The sequence below is a fragment of the Mauremys reevesii genome, linkage group 7, assembly GCF_016161935.1.
Source record: "Mauremys reevesii isolate NIE-2019 linkage group 7, ASM1616193v1, whole genome shotgun sequence".
In the NCBI taxonomy this organism is placed as follows: Eukaryota; Metazoa; Chordata; order Testudines; family Geoemydidae; genus Mauremys; species Mauremys reevesii.
This window is the reverse complement of record NC_052629.1, coordinates 114478497-114493003: the sequence shown is the minus strand read 5'-3', so window position 1 is coordinate 114493003 and position 14507 is coordinate 114478497. Positions and strand designations below refer to the sequence as shown.

Sequence of the window (14507 nt, the reverse complement as noted above, 5' to 3'; positions counted from 1 at the left end):
GAGTCTTAAGACCCACCTCTCCTCCTTCCCAGTTTTGCCTTCTTGTTATGATGGGTAAGAGCAGACCTTCTATGCATTTCCAGTCCCCTCTGCATGTGACCCTCCTGGTCAGCCTCAAATTCCCCCTCAGGTGATCAAGGTTCCTCCCACTGGGTTCAGTCATTGCTTGATTACCACCCACCTGAAGTCCAGACTAGAAAAACAGGTTTCTTGCAGCTTGGACACTCTCTTTAGCATACCTATTGAACTGCCAGGGTGAACTCATTCCCTGTTAGCGAGCCTTCATGGCTCTGAATTGTTCATCCGCTGTGAACACCTCTTGGAATGCCAGTCCTTTTGACTCCATCTTGGATAAGAGGGAAGGCACAGGATAGTCTTATGACCTAATGCTGCTCACAAAACCAAACAGAGTTTGTAGTTTGATATACACACAGATATACACTAAATTGTGACACTGTCACAGGCATAAGAGTATATTTTTAGTGGATTCTGCTGAGTGCAAAACACACCGATTAAGACAAGGAGAGAATATTTCTCATGCTTTCTGGGAAAGAGTCTAAAGGTAAATCTATGGTTGGGAATACCCTAAAGAAAAAGGAGAAGAGTAGCATTACAATATGAGATGTAAACGGGTAGGAGAAAGTTAGAACATGGTTTTAACTGGAAAAAGCACACAAAGGTTAGAAATATTGTTGATTTTAGATGAATGAGAACTTGAACCTAATTATTGAAGGAGAAAATGAGAATGTGTCCTTTTGGACGGAACTATTTCATAATGTTTGAATAATTATTTTACATGCACAGAAAAGCCAAGTTTCATTCTGTTGCTATATATTTCTCATAATTTTGAAGACAAACAGATCCTCAGGAGTTTAAAAACATTCTTCTGAAAACACTAACGAAGGGCAAAAGGAATTGTTGAAAATGTCGTGCGATGGAAATATACACACATACATTTTTCAGCCTTTTAACACAAAGACTGATATTTTTCTCTCTAAAATTAGCTGTCCAAAAGCTAAGTCCCTCATTTATTAATTGTTTTGTATACTCTGAAAGGACCACAATGTGGAAGACAGAGAGAGACTAAAAAGTTTGAGAGAAAGCGCAGAGGGAGATTCAAGGTGAAACAAGCAATTTAGTTCAGGGTCTCAAGATATGACTTTGGGTGGCAAAAAATAAGATCAAATACAAACTCGGTAGTTCCTCATAGTTGAGTTTTTATTTGACATATCAGATCTGGCTGATAAATTCAAGTTAAACTTTCAGCTTGTACCGGAGGAATTTGTAGAGTCACTGAGTCTAAATTAATCAGAAACTCCAAGAACTCAAGAGAGCTACACAGAACAAGAACTGATTTTTCTATATTGATCACAAATCACAAAGCAGAAAATAAATTGAGGGACTGACACCAGAGGTCAGCATGTCTTTGGCAAAGGGAAAAGATTATTAGAATCTGATCTTGATAAATTATGAGATGAACTCACAGCCTAACGACAAAATGATATATACACAGGGCAATACAAGAATGAGACTCCATGACTGAATGCCAGGTGTCTGTCAGAAATTTGAAGCAGTAGATACTTATTTTTAGGTATGATGCTCTGAAAATTTCTCTGGCTAGAATAAGATTTCCCTCCCCGTGTTGCACCCCCTCCCTACCCCAACCACCTCTCTAAAATACGAGGTAAAGGGGGCGGATGGCGGTAGAGAAGTGATCTGGTTTGTAGAAGAAAAGCTTTACAAATTAAACCAGCAAGAATTAACTGTATGGTCTTTATTTTACAAATATAAAACTAGATTTCTACCTTTAATTCCAGCTTTCATTCCATAAACTTTGCATGATCCAAATCTGACAATAGCAAGAGAAGCAAGTCCTCGATCTTGGGGATGCAACACATTTTTAATTGTCAGAGCACATCCAGATCATAGACCAACAGAAAGTAGAGGCCTAGCCCACGCCCCCACCAGTGGAGAATTATTTCACACGATATTTCCTGCTTCTCTATCCTGCCTAGTTTTAAGTGTCTCCCCCCCACAGTGGGATAGTCCACAGTGTAAGAGATCTCACTATTACGGCATTTTCTCTGTATTCAGTCTAGATTTTCAATTTCTTGATTTTATCAAGAAATTTCTATTTTTTATAGCTCCTTGCACCACCCTAAATAATTCCTTCTCCCTCCTTGCTATTTACGCAAACATTTGTAGACTTACCTTTCTACCACCTTCAGTTATCACTAAGAGTTATTCACACTGGGCCAGATTCTCAGCTGGCATACTTGGAGTGGCACCAACTGGGTCCAGTGCACTTAGTTCTTTTAACATGTCTTTCTGAGCCAATCCCTCTTCTTTCTATTGCTATGATTTCCCCTAATTCTGTCTTCCTTTCCAGGAAGAGATTCCTTACCTAGTTTTGTTTTAATTAGTGGGAGAGGGTGGATTGCGCTCACATTCTTTCCAGTGAATAGACAGTATTTTGGATCACAAAATGGACATAAGTGAATTCTCGAAAGGGGGTTCTGTTGGTTGAAGGAAAATAGTTCATGTACATTTTCAACTCTATGCACTAACATTTGTCCATAAATAGGTAAATCTGGAGATAAAGGTACTGAAGGTGTTCAAGATGGGAAAGACTTGAAAACAAACAAGTGGAAGAATTTTGAAAAGAACCACCAAATATTACAAAACTCACGTGCTTGCTACTGAAAGAAATGTAAATAGATCCCATGCAGCTGAAACACAGGGACTCGATGACAATTAACCAATTATAATCTCAACAGATTGAGGAAGTCTACCACTAACAGTATACAAGGTAATATAATGGTTTACTGAAAAAAAAAATAATAATAAAGGGCGGGAGAGGTTTGCGGGAAAGAAATACTGGCTGCTCTGGTTCCTTTGGGGTCTCATTAGATCTTTACTCCACAGCCACATCACAGACTCTCTCATTAGCAAGCAGCCTTAGCAGGTAGCAGTTGTGGGGTTGCCTGTGGCTTACTCAGCCAGCCTATCCCAGCAGGGCTCTCTGCTGTAGACAGATCATTTTGATGAAGTTGAACAGTAAACATAAAAAAGGGAGGACGGAATTTTAAAGAGAGACTTCAAAAATGGCAAGGACAAAACAGGAGTAAAATCATCTTCAGTGTGTCATTAGCAGCGACTTAATCAAAATGTAAATCAGAGGAGAGCTTTGCACCAGCAAGAGTGGATTTGTTTAAAAACAAAAACCTCAAATAGGGAACTAGTAAAAATTAAACATTCTCGCACGCTATTGCTTTGTTACTGTCTGTTTAATATATACTCTACTGTCACTGCTGCTAATTTGGCTCATGCCTGCCTTATCTATTATTCTCCCATTGTGCACTGCCTAGACCTTAGACTGTGAGCTCTCTCAGGCTGGAGGTTATTTGTTTGTACAGTACCCAGTACAATGGTGGCTCCAAATCTTGTTTGGTCCTTATACAGTCCCGCAATAAAAAGAACTGTCATAACTTCCACCCTTTTTATGTAGCACTCTCTCCATTCATGATGTCATGGTTACTGAGCTAGCTGCACCTCTGACTCATTCTCTTGTCTCTCTGAGTGAACCCCCCCGCCCAGGTGTTACGTCTTGTACCTCTACATTTCTGGGGTGGAACCCCTGATTCTCCCATGCTTAGACTGAGTGCTAGGCTTCAGTACTCTGAGCACAAACCATGCTTACCCCCAACAGTTCCTACTGGATTCGGTACCTACACTTTTTCTCTCCGGGAGCTCGTGACCAGTGGTGAATATAGTGAACAAAAACTGCCTTCTAACCCCAAGTATTGTTTAATCTTAACAGTAGGAACAAAACAAAAGAAAAAGAGTTTCAAAAAAATAAAAGGTCTACACGCATGTTTATCTATCCATCTATCTTCTGCCAGGCCTCTAACCTCTGGGGGTTTCTCCATTCCCCAATAGTCTCTCTCTCCCCTGTCCTTGAGGCTCTCTTTAATCCACCCTAAGAGATTAGTTCTCTCAGCCTATTCACTTAGACCAGCTGCCTAAAACCAGTTCGGTGAGCTCCCACAGTAATCAAGCCAGAACATCAGTGGCTCTTTCATTTTCTCTAGCGTCTGCGAAGAATTGCATATCAGGATATAATCTTGAAAGCATAACTTTTCTTTAACAACAATTTCAAAATTGCTTCCCGACAGGGGCAGCGGTGCCATGCACTTCCTGGGATTAGTGTCAGGTGACTACTGTCACTTAGGTGACAATCAGAGTCATGGCTTGAGCCCCAGGTGTGTGCAAAAATACCACTAATAATAATCATAAAAAGGTAGAATCTGAACTTTATGAAATGGTGTTCTTGCTCAAAATGACTCAATTTTAGGATCACTCTCTTCCTCAGGGGTCAGCAACCTTCAGCACACGGCCATCAGGGCAATCTGCTGGCGGGCCACAAGAAATTTTGTTTACGTTGACCATCCGCAGGCATAAACCGCGGCCACTGGGAGCTGCAGGGGGCCGTGCCTGCAGACGGTCAACGTAAACAAAAAGTCTCGCAGCCCACCAGCGGATTACCCTGATGGGCCGCATGCCAAAGATTGCAGACCCCTGTTCTACCCCAAACTACCAAATTTCAAGGGTAAGCATGCCGATTTAGGGCACTTTGCAAAGTTAAAATTTAAACATAAAGGTCACTCTACTATAATATTATGTGAAAGTACTGTATGAAATTGTATATCTAGAAGCCCAGTACAGTTACAGAAGCTGGGCAAGGCTTACTTGGTCCTGCCTCAATATAGGGGGCTGCACTAGATGTTCTCAAGGTCTCTTCCAACCCTACATTTCTATCCCACAGAGATAACTACAGCCTGCAACAGAAGCTCTGAGACATGCTAACTGCTCCACTAATTTCAGTGGGTGTTCTCATCCCCCTTACCACTCACAGTGCTTGTACACAATATGCACCAAGAGTGCCAGTTCTCAACTAATCATTCTGGCCTCACCAACCTGAGCTTGGAGCATGGCTTCCCTAGGCTGGTGCTCAGCCCCTCCACCAGACCCACTAAAGAGGCAAGGTCCTTACCAGCTCCCAGCATACAGACAGTGGAGCAGGAAAATGGGCTCAGACCCCTCCAGATCCAACTCATATGAGGGGGTTCAGGGAAACTGCTCAGCCCACTCACCCTTAGGTTTAGGGGGTCCTCTACATCCCAACTCATATCAGAGAGTCAGGGAGAGGGGTTCAGGCCCCTTCTCCCCAGAGCAGGATGCATACAGGAGGGGGCAATGTGAGGCTGACAGGTAATCCCATGCTCAGATGTCCCCAAATTTGGACTACTAGTCCTACTCCATACCTCCATGAGACACAGCAAACTTCAGGGCAATCTGAGTAAGTGTTGGTTTTAGCACATTGTAGCACAGTTGACCTTTCAACAAAAAGGGCTTCTCAAATTTCATTACAGCAGCAGAGCTGGCAGGCTATTAGAATATGCATACAATAAATCTCCAGAGAATATTCATAAAGGATTACAAGCAGCTGCAAATCCACCATAGGTGGAAAACAATTGTTTTGAGCATAACTATTGTAACAAGACAACCTGGGTTACTTTAGAGCAGTTGAAGGCTAAGATACAGATGCTTTGGGGCTGGTCGGCTGGTGTGTAACAGATATCAGATTGCTAACTAGATCTAGATTAATATTTAACTGCAGTAACATTAGTTTAATTTTAAAAATATGGGCTATTGCTTGCATGATATTTATGACCCTTTTCTATTCTTCTTCAGTCAAAACTCACAGGGAAATTTTTGCAAAAGGCAAAAATATCAAACGCTGATAACAGACAGAGTGCTTGCATATAGGTTCATGCTAGAAGCTTTCACATCACCATCTTCAAATTCTTTGATTTTCCCTCCCCCCAATCAAGCAACAGAAACCATGCTGTTAAACATAGGCAACCAGTTACATGCCATGAATAACAAATAATTAGTCAAAGACATAGTCACAGAAAACAGCTCATGAAAAGTATCTGAAACATGTTCATATAAAAGTGTTCCAACAAGTTTGACTAAAAAGAAGAAACTGGTAAAAATCTAACTCTACAAAGAGATAATTTGCAAAGAGAAAAGAAGAACCCATACAGCAAACAAGGTATTTGCAAGGGCTGCTGCAGCTCACCCAGATGCACAGATGGTAGCGAAGATGTTTCTTTTTGAGCTCAAGTAAAATACCTGTGCTTTTGAAAAAGGGGGACTCCAGGTTGAATCCTTGTTGCTTTTAGGGACTACTGTCAAATTCTGGGAAGCTATGGGTCCATTAAAATGTTTATTTCCTTGGATCTATGTAACTGGTGTCCTGTGTCATTGTTGGAATCTAGCTCACTTCCTCTTCAAAGTAAAAATGTTCTTTTCCCTCCTGGGCAGCCAAAATTACACTTCAGTTTCACCAGGAAAAAAAGAAAAGAGCATTAACCTGAAAATCTGAAGCAATGTATCTCTTTCTCTCTTTTTCTTTTTTTAAACAGGAGGAAAGTCATGCTGCTCGTGGCAGTACTAGAAACAGTTTTACTTACAAAGAAAAAGCCTCCTTGTCTTATAGAAAGGAAAGCTCAGAATTTCTCACAAATGGTATTAAGAAGTGCTATGCTTTATGCAGAATAATTTAGTAGGCAGTCTCACACCTGTTCTGTTATTCTGATTACAGAAAGAGGAAATTAGTTGACCAGCCACAGCAGGACAAGCCAAACCAGTACCACAAAACATCCAGGCCTAAACTACAATATTGCCAACCTCAAAATCATGAGTTTGACACACACAAAATTCATGAGATTGGGCAAAAATAAGTATTTTTAAAGAGATTAAATTACATTTTTAGTTTTCTTTTCTGATTTTTGAACTCCCCTGCCCACTTCCAACAGGTTTGCTAACTTTTGCCAATTTATGCATGCAGGGGTGCTGGAACTAAGGGTGCTGCCACACCCCCTTGTTTGAAATGTTTCCCATCATATACAGGGTTTTCAGTTTGGTTCAGGGGCTCTTAGCACCCCCACTATACAAACTGTTCCGACGCCACTGTATCCATGGGTGATACAATTTTGACCCTGGTGCAAGAGCTCTGACTAGAGGACCCAACAGATCTCAGAACTCCACTGTGCTAGGTACAGGACAAACATATAATCAGAGAGTGTCCTTCCCCAGAAAGATTTACAATCTAGTATAAAGCTTTGTGATGAGTTTGTGAGGTGGGAGCTGGAACCCTTCAACTCATTTTGTAAGAGACCATCAAACATCTATTACATGGGAACAAATTTTGACCCCTGTAGGATTTGGCTGAATTCTAACTGGTGAAAGGCTCTATCTGCCCCACAGAGGTACAGGCCAATAGTTACACGCCTTTGACAGGAGTTTTCTTTCTAAAATTAGAAGCTTATTAAATTAAGTTCTGAACTTGTTAGCATTTATACAGGCAGGATCTTCCACTCCACACACACTCTCAAACACACACTAAAATAAGGTGCCACACCCTGGTTTTGAAGCAACAGCTCCCATTAACCAAAACTCAAAATATACAAATCATTCTAAAAATTACAATTCTTTCAGGTGGCTTATGCTAACTTTTATATATTTCACACGGGTCATCAGCAGAGTCTGTACCTGCAATGTTTAGAGCCCGAGCCCAGGCCCCTTCCACTTCAGCTATGAGAGTAACCAGCGGGGGGAAGCATATAGTTAGGTGCTGGGCAAAGTTTTTCAGCCAAAATGTTTTTCAGCAAAAAATGCAGACTTGGTGACATAAAAGGTTATTTAAATTAACATTGTTTTGGCTGAATAAGAAAAAAAAATTTAGGGAAAAATGTTTCACTCAACCTAAAATAAAAATTTGTCTTCAGTTTTCCAGAACTGCCAATGAAATGAAAAAATCAGTTCTTCACACAGCTCTAATGCTGTTAGCCTACATGCACCATCCCATACAAAGAGATGCAACACACATTTTGCGAGTGGGCTACACAACTATTTGAGAGACAGAAGAGTAATGTTGGGCATCAGGATTCCTGGTTCTCTGGGAGCAGAATGTGGACACAACATAGGCAAATGCAATATCTCCCCACTATAGGTCATTGGCAGGGACCAGACTATGAATTCTGGATGCAAAATCATGAGTCTGACACGTGAGCTAAAGAACTAGGCCTGCTAGCACGATGGCAGCAGCAGAATCAAACCTCTATATGTTCCCTAGCCACTAGGGATACTGAGCCACACTGTGTTAGTGTGAGCTACACACAAGCACCTAATTTAGCATAATTCTTCTAAAAGGCAGTGTGACATAGTGGGCAAGAGTTCTCATGTTGGAAATCTGGGTTCTATTTTCAGCTTTGCTTGGGGTAACCTTGTGCAAGCTGTCATCAGTTATCTTACTTGCAAAATGGATGAGTGTCAGTTGCTTTTCCTAGTTTAGGAGTGTGAAGCATGGATTATAAATACTGTGAAGAGTACTAAATATAAATAGTCAATGCAAGAGCTGAGACTGCTAGAACACATGGTCTTTGGTTTGCTGTTAGTGCACTTTCCTCTAAGTGACAAGGTCTCTCTTTCTCCTCTCTGACTTCTTCCCAAAGGGCATGAAGACAGGAGGTTGGGTTTTTGTTGTTTTTTTTTTCATTCAGAACATCATCATGAAGTCAAGGTAAGACAAGATAGCACTGACAGATTTTCAGGAACTATCCAAACAATCAGACTCATAGACTTTATGACCAGACGGGACCATCATGATCACCAAGTCTGAGCTATTGCATATCACAGGCCGCAGAACTTCACCCACACACTCCTGTAACAGACCTCAATAGGTGGATTCACTAGAAGTCTTTAGGATTCTGCAATAATATTTGAGACCTTCCTGCCCTCCACCTCCCTCCCCTACCCAAAAATGAAGATCTGGAAGACTAACTCTGCTATTGGAAAATAAGATCCTCTTACACTGATGTGTCAGCACAACTGAACTGTGGTGCTAGAGAAACACATTCAAAAGCTTTTTATTTTAAAGATAACTATAGAGCACATGAGAACATACCTCTAAGGCTGTATTCCAATATTACTTTATAACAGTAATACATTTAGACGCACACCCCTTAACACCTGTGTGGGTAGCACATCCTTAAATAGTCTTCCAAAAATGCATGATGATACAAACCTGCACTCCCCCTCCCAAAAATACTTATATGTTTAGTTCATTCTATACATTACACACACACACACACGTTCGGTAATATCTACGTGAAGTTACAGATCCCAAGTGATGAACTGAAATCATCATGCCCTTTTGACCACATAACCATGCTCTTGACCACTAAACCCTCTCCCTCTGGGATTACTACCAACATTCCAGACCTCAGACCAGCCTCAAAGAGCCTTATTTTTTCAAAAGAACAGCCTGACACAAAAATATATCCTCGGTTACTTTCAGTCCACTATTCTCATTACTCCTACTTCTCAGGCATTCCCTATGCAACTTATCAATTTCACGCCACCTTTCGATAACACCTATAAGGTATCACCTTTGACTGAGTGCCACAGCACAGGTACAATCTCCAGAGATATTTTTTTTATCATCTTGAAGGACAGAATATTATGAATTATCCAAGAAACAGGCTAAGACCCAAAAAGCATGCTAAATAAAACCAAGGTTATTAGAAAAATCAGAAGATCAACAATGATATCATAGCTAAACTATACCATATGTAGCATCATCCTGGACAGCCCTCTTACCTGAAGCTACAGAAATAAAATCAGTAAATATGACGCTTGTACCATTAGTGTTCTCTCTTTCAGGCTGCCAGAATCCTTGCTAACCTTCAGCACCATAGACTTGGAGTGTCGGCCTGTGAGGTCAGTAAGCTTTCATCTCTGAAAATAGGATGGATGTCTGTCAATTATGCTCTTCGGGTTAAAATAATGTAACCATACAATCATCCTTTGAATTAACATTTGGAGAGTAAGCTGTTTGCTTTTATTACCTACAGGCTCTTCTGTGACCAACTGCAAACAATATTTTATTTGCTTCCCTGGGCAGGCAGTTTGGGTTTCTATCTCCTGTAACCTATCATTTCAAAAGTTGCTTTTATTTGCATAGTTGCCAACTCAAAATGCATAATTTTCCATTGCATACATAATCTCCCTTTGATATTCTGTGGCTGGAATTAAGTTAATTTGTATATCTTTTCTTTTCCCAGCCTGAATTAAGATCACATTCCCCTCGAGGTGTCTGTCCTCGGCTAGCGGACAATTCCTTAGAAAGCTAATTAGTTTTTTTACTGACCTGACTCAGAGGGTTACCTAAAGCAATTTGTCAGTAGCTCAGTCTTCATCATAATTCGGAAAGGGGCTATATTTTCAATAATTCCATAGCTCTCCATAACACCACCTAGTTCAAATAGGATTTCTTAACAGAGTTACCCCAATCCGTCTCCTCACTTCCCCACGAAGTACAATTTCTTCCTAAAATTACATTGGCCTAAGGTACAAATCCATAATATTCAGTGTTGGACCTATGAGAGTTTTAAGTTCCAATAACTGGAAGCCCATTTACGCTAAAAATGGGAGATTTATATCCTGAGAAAACCAAGAATCACATTTGCTGATAGGATAATGATTTCAAATTCTGGTATGAGATTTTGTAGTCACTCTACCACATATAAAAGAGCTGTTTAATGAGAGTTCTGGGAAATGTATTAGTTATCACAGAATCACAGAAGATTAGGGTTGGAAGAGACCTCAGGAGGTCATCTAGTCCAATCCCCTGTTCAAAGCAGGACCAACCTCAACTAAATCATCCCAGCCAGGGCTTTGTCAAGCCAGGCCTTAAAAAACTCTAAGGATGGAGATTCCACCACCTCCCTAGGTAACCCATTCCAGTGCTTCACCACCCTCCTAGTGAAATAGTTTTTTCTAGTATCCAACCTAGACCTTCCCCAATGTAACTTGAGACCGTTGCTCGTTGTTCTGTCATTTGCAATCACTGAGAACAGCCAAGCTCCATCGTCTTTGGAACCCCCCTTCAGGTAGTTGAAGGCTGCTATCAAATGCCCCCCTTGCTCTTCTCTTCTGCAGACTAAACAAGCCTAGTTCCCTCAGCCTCTCCTTGTAAGTCATGTGTCCCAGCCCCCTCATCATTTTAACTGCCCTCTTCTGGATTCCCTCCAATTTGTCCACATCCTTTCTGTAGTGGGAGGCCCAAAACTGGATGTAGTTTAAAAAAAAAAGATTTAAAAAACAAAAAGATTTTATTAATTTCAGTTTGATTAAGTTAAATGTTAAAAAATATAGAGCAACATTTTATTTAATAGCCTGATAATGACAAGGAATTGACAGTGTATATAAAACACATGCTTATATTTGAAGAAAGATCCCCCCGCTGCCTCCAAACACATTAATACTTATGTTAAGCAAACCATGGAAGAAAAATCACATTGCTATCATTTTATTACACATGACAAGGATGTCATAATTCAAATAATATGTGCAAGAAATTGTCAATGCATGAATACATCTTCTCTGGTTAATTGAAACAGCTCGCCAAACATAAAATGTGACCTTCATGTTGTATTAATCATTTCCCCCCAAAACCATCATTTGCTGGCAAAAGCAATCATTTCACACTTTTTTTTTCCATGGGAGGAAAAGGAACAAGTCCCAATTTCATAACAATGATTTGAAGACAAAGCACAGAAGTGGTTAGGCTTCAATTACACCTCTCCAGTCAGAATGCCATTAAGGGCCCTTAAGGCTCTCCATGACCATTTGGACTTGACTACTTTTAAATGGGAAAGGCCTCCAGACTATACATTTTAAAAGACTGAACGCACTTTAATGCAGACTTTTCTTACCAATTTACTCAGACAAAAAGGGATAATTTTTCCTCAGTTATAGTTCAGAATTCTCATTGCAGATTTGTGTACTAACTTGACTCCCCACTTTCGTGTAAATCAGAGGGGAATCATGACAAGGGGTAACAGTTAAAGTATTTTGTAAAATCTCCAAAAAGTTTTAATAATAATCCTAATTATAGAATATGGGCCCCGTATGAAAGAGGTGGTGCTACCTTTATAACCTAGGAAGCTGGGTGTGAGAATGGGATCTGCCAAAGAATCTTTCTTTAACTAGGAGGTTGCTTCCAGCAGGGATATTTCTCTCTATTACTTTCCCGCTCTGCCTTTCCCCCTCCGCCATCACCTGATTTTCTTGCCCATCTCCATTTCTTATAGCAAGGATTCCAATCCCCAAAACACTACCCAAATCCCAGGAAAACCTTGTGTCCTCTGTCACCAAATTGAAACATATCTGCACTGATGCCACAGACAAGACACGCTAGTGTCATACGGCACAGCACATGTCCATGGTGCGGGGAAGGGCATAATGTTTGTGCTGAAATTCTTTGGCCAAGGTCAGCAGTGTTCGGGGAACTGAGCTGTTTGTCCAGAAGTTACTGGGTGTGACAGACTGAGGTGTGGGAGACAGAGCAACAAGGGAAGCGAGGATGAGATGAGCAGAGGGTCACTGTGGTCGAAAGCAACTATCATATCTAATGAATGCAACAGCCACAGAATCCTTTGTTATCTTTGATGCAGACACTACATACATTTTAAAAGAATGGTTTCAGGGCTTCTCCATTACGTGTCTATTTCTCTTCCTCTTTCATCGATACCAAACACCGTGATCTATGTAAATCTGACTGTACCCCAACATATCATGGGCACGTTGGTGAGCTACACCAATCTCTGTAAATAAAGCAAGGAGGGGAGACAGTTTCTTCCATCAGGCTCACACAGAAGCTGTGGCACACACATCCAGGCCCTCTTTTCTCCTGTATACAGCCCTGATGCAAAGATAGAGGCGGAAGACATATGCTACAAACAGGCAGACATGAACAGACCTTGCTCAGTGTGAAGGGGTCCACCCACCACACATGCACGCCCTTGTGGCTAGGTTTGGGAATTAGCTCTCACCCTGTCTGCCATCAGTTATTCATGCTGTGACACACACCTCCCCATGCATATTCTTTGCAACTCAGCCCTCCATCTGGGTCATTAAATAGACCCCTGCCCTCTCCCCCAGGGTAAGAAAGTCCCACTCTACAAGCTGTCCAGTGGTTCCTACTCTAGGTCCAGTGCCACTTTCTCAGTGGCTGGTAGAGGAATCCCAGCCCACCTCTACTCCAGGTTGCTGGGACCCTAAAACCAGCAATTCAGTTCTGCTCAGTCCCTGTCCCGGTTTCCCCGGGTTCCTTCCTATCCAGCCTCTCTCTCTCTCTCTCTCTCCCCTTGCCTGTTTCTGGGTTTCACACAGGAGCCTACTCTGTGGCTACCTCATCCCCACCTAGCCTGTTGCTAGACTCCTTACTCCAGGGCAGAATCCCAGGGCTTACTCTCCCCCTGGACTTCTTCCTGGTCCCTGAGAGTCTCCCTCCTCCCACAGAGTGACTGCAGACTTCTACTTCTGCAGTTCCCTTCTGCTTTCAGCCTCCTGACCATACAGTGTTGGCCCAGCCCTTCTCCAGTTGGGCTTCACTCTCCATTAACCCTGGTCCTCCTCCTCTCAGGTGACAACAGATAACCTAAATGGCCTCTCGGGCCCTCATTAGCCCTATCAGGGCTGATGTGGGGTGCACATCTCATCACACTAATGAACTTCAGCCAGCTTGTCTTGCACCTGATGCTTACACGGGCACAAGATGAGGACTGCCGGCGTACAAAGGCGCTGCACTTGTTCTCCAGCCGAGCAAGTACGTGTTGCCATTTCAAGCACAAAACAAACAGCTATCACACAGGCACTGTGTTATTTATTTCTTGTGAGTTTTCAGTGCACTATCACATTCTTTAGATGCATTATAAAGCACTAGTCAGAACCAAAGGTGTAGGGTAGAGCTCCTTTTTATTCTCAATAGGATTTAAACATACACTACTTTGAGTGGAGGAGGTCATCACAAGTAGTAGTGGGAATGTATTTCTGAAGGTCTTATGCTTCTGAAGTTTTAAAATAATTATCCAAATCAAACCTCTACACCTAGACCCTCTTGATCACTTCCCCTCAGTACCTTGGTGGTTTAGACTGCTCCTGTCCAAGCTAAGTCCCCTGCTCATAGGAATAGATCCATGTCACCAGTCTCTAATGCTTCAAGAGAATGGAGATAAAAATGGCGTTAAAACAATATCTGAAATAATTACTCTATATAAAAATAAAGGGGACAGAGCATTCTGCAACAACTATCGAGGGATATCTTTGCTCAGCATAGTCGGCAAGGTGCTTCCAAGTGTCCTGTTGAAAAGACTTCAAGTCCTTGCTGAGAAAGTCTACTCTGAGAGCCAGTGTGGGTTCAGAGTGGGCCATGTCCTTCACATTGCGTTTGTTGCAATAAAAAAAAGTTGTGAATTGGCAGCTCTCTATGTAGCATTTGTTGACCCACAAAAGGCCTTTGACACGATTAGCTGGAATGGCATCTATAAAATTGTGTTGAAAACTGGCTGTCCACAAAAGGTGCTCTCCCTAGT

The 14507-nt window shown here is 41.6% G+C and overlaps 1 protein-coding gene across 1 annotated transcript in view; it reads right to left on the bottom strand.

The window, feature by feature from the left end:
* Nucleotides 1-14507, bottom strand: part of CNTN3 (contactin 3) — a 225926-nt gene that overhangs the window by 178736 nt on the left and 32683 nt on the right. The window lies entirely within an intron of this gene.